At 57.9% G+C, this 2,139-nt stretch overlaps 1 long non-coding RNA gene across 1 annotated transcript; it reads right to left on the reverse strand.

Moving 5' to 3' along the window:
* Positions 1-870: 870 nt before the first annotated feature.
* Positions 871-1,565, reverse strand: LOC147572126 (uncharacterized). The gene is made up of 2 exons (XR_015246745.1): positions 1,225-1,565; positions 871-1,079 (listed from the first exon to the last, which is right to left on the reverse strand). It is a non-coding gene; the product is annotated as an uncharacterized LOC147572126 (long non-coding RNA).
* Between the last annotated feature and the right edge of the window lie 574 nt (positions 1,566-2,139).

The raw sequence follows: 2,139 nt of genomic DNA on the forward strand, positions 1-2,139 counted from the left end.
CCGCCTCGGCTGGGGGTGGACTTGCTTCCCAACCCCCAGAGTGCGGACATCGCTCCAGCCGGAGGGAAGTCCGAAAAGCGGCGCCCCGCAGGCTCTTTCGTCCAAACCCGGGGAGCGTGATAGTGGAAGTTAATATTAACCGTGATGCCCGAACGGGAGCACCGGGAAGTCCGCCGGCCAGTGACTGCTGGGGCAGATTTCACCACTCCAGCCAAATCAGCGTGTTGGGAAGCCGACTGTCTTGGAGTAGGACAGTCCTTGACGGGCCCAGAGAGCTGCCTGGAAGGGCCACCACCGGCCCCAGGAAGGCAGGCAACTTAAGGACAGGGTCCAGAACGGCGCACCGCCATCGGAACTTTCCATCCACCGCCTGGCTGAAACGGGATACAGAAAGAACTGATGTTTTGCGTAAAAAAGGTTGCACTTAGGGCGTGCGATTTCTTCCCCCTTCTCCTGTATCTGAAGCGCAAGCATTCTCCGATCGGTTCGTGGGCACACAGTGTTTACAAGAGTGAGAGGGAGTCTTAGGACTCAGCTGTACAGGAGAGGATTGAGTCAAGATACACACTTACGTTGGACTGGAGACAGGACTAGTGCGGCTGACCCCACTCGAGAGTAAATAGAGGTTCGTCTTCTAGAACTACAGGGACGCCAAATAATATAAGGTTGACTGATAAGGCAAGCTGCAGAATAGCAAGGAAAATGTGATCCCATTGTGGGGGGGGGGGGGGTGGGTAGAAGGAGAAAATCCGACCTGTCTTTGTGATTGTAGATGCGGACATAACGTGTCCGGGGGGAATCACTGAAGTTCGGACTGGGACAGGGATAATAGTTTTCCCTCGGAGTGCTCCTTAAATTTTTATTTAAAAATAGGAAAACGAATTTTAATAAAGCTATTTATGCGGAAGACAATTATTTGACATTAGTAAGATGAAAATAAGGTCCGGCCGTGTTATTCCTCCTGTTAAAAAAGAAAAACAAACTCTCCCTCAACTTCAAAAGACTGAAAGCGGAATGAGCTGGAACTTCTCACAACTAGAGGCCACCGTCCCCGGCTTTTCTAACACAAATTTCAGCATCTGGAAAAAAGGAGCCCAAGACCACAGCTTGTATCGCTTGAAATTCTCAAGCTTTGCACATCTGTCTGAAAGGTGCTGTTGAATGCATTTCCAGCTCCAATCAATGACCAACAGTTTTATTTGTATCAATCTCCCCATTTCTTACCTGAGAATGAAGAAGAAATCCGCTCTTTATAAGGGATTCGAGTTTCCTTTTGCGGAGGGCCTTGCCTGGTTAGCTGACACCTTTAAAACCTTTCCCCAACGCGCAAAATTTCGTGTTAACATTTATACCTGGCGATGGTCGAGAGTTTGCTCTCGACCCTTTTTTAAAATTTCATCTGCCGCCCCCAAGACAATTGTGCACCTGCTGCTCCATGGTTTCCCGGAGGTAAAAAACCCCTTTAGGAGCGAGTTCTCAAGGGTAAGGCCACTGACGCGGGACGCAGGATTTTCCCGGCACCTGCCCCGCAAAAGCCCACTCCTCCCAAGTCCTTCCCAGTTATCTTCGCCCTCGCCCCCACGCTGTGTCCCCCACCCCCCCCCCGCCCCCGCGTCCGAGCTGCTGCCCGCGGGGTCCGTCCCGGCGCGAGCCGAAGGCGCTCAGTCTCGGCCTCACCTAGAAGGCGCCGGATGCGAGACTCGCCCTTAGCTGGGCCCCGCCGCCCCGGCCGGCGCCCCGCTGCTCCCCGCCGCCTCCCCCTGCACCTTCCTGTCCCCGAGGGGGTCGGCGAGTCGGCCCCGGGGCAGGTGCCCAACCCGGTCATGCCGGCGGGCAGCGCGCGGCGGGGCTGGCTCTGGTCGTCACGGCCGCCCCGCGCCCCCCACCCCACCCCACTCTCCGCGGGACCCGCCACCAGTCCCGACGCCAGGGAGGGGGTAGGAGCGAGGGTGGGGCATGTCCCGGGCGCTGCTCCGCGCCGGACCCGCCACCGCCGCCGCTCCTGGCCAGTCCCAGCCCGCCGCGCGGCCAGCGCCCTCGCCGGCACAGTGACACTGCGGGCGCCCGGGGCACCGGTCCTTTCTTGCACCGATGTGGCCCACGGAGAACCGCCGCTCCCGCCGCCGGGACCGAGCAGAC

This window comes from Puma concolor, chromosome F2 (assembly GCF_028749965.1).
Source record: "Puma concolor isolate L17-30 chromosome F2, mPumCon1.1.hap2, whole genome shotgun sequence".
Classification (NCBI taxonomy): Eukaryota; Metazoa; Chordata; class Mammalia; order Carnivora; family Felidae; genus Puma; species Puma concolor.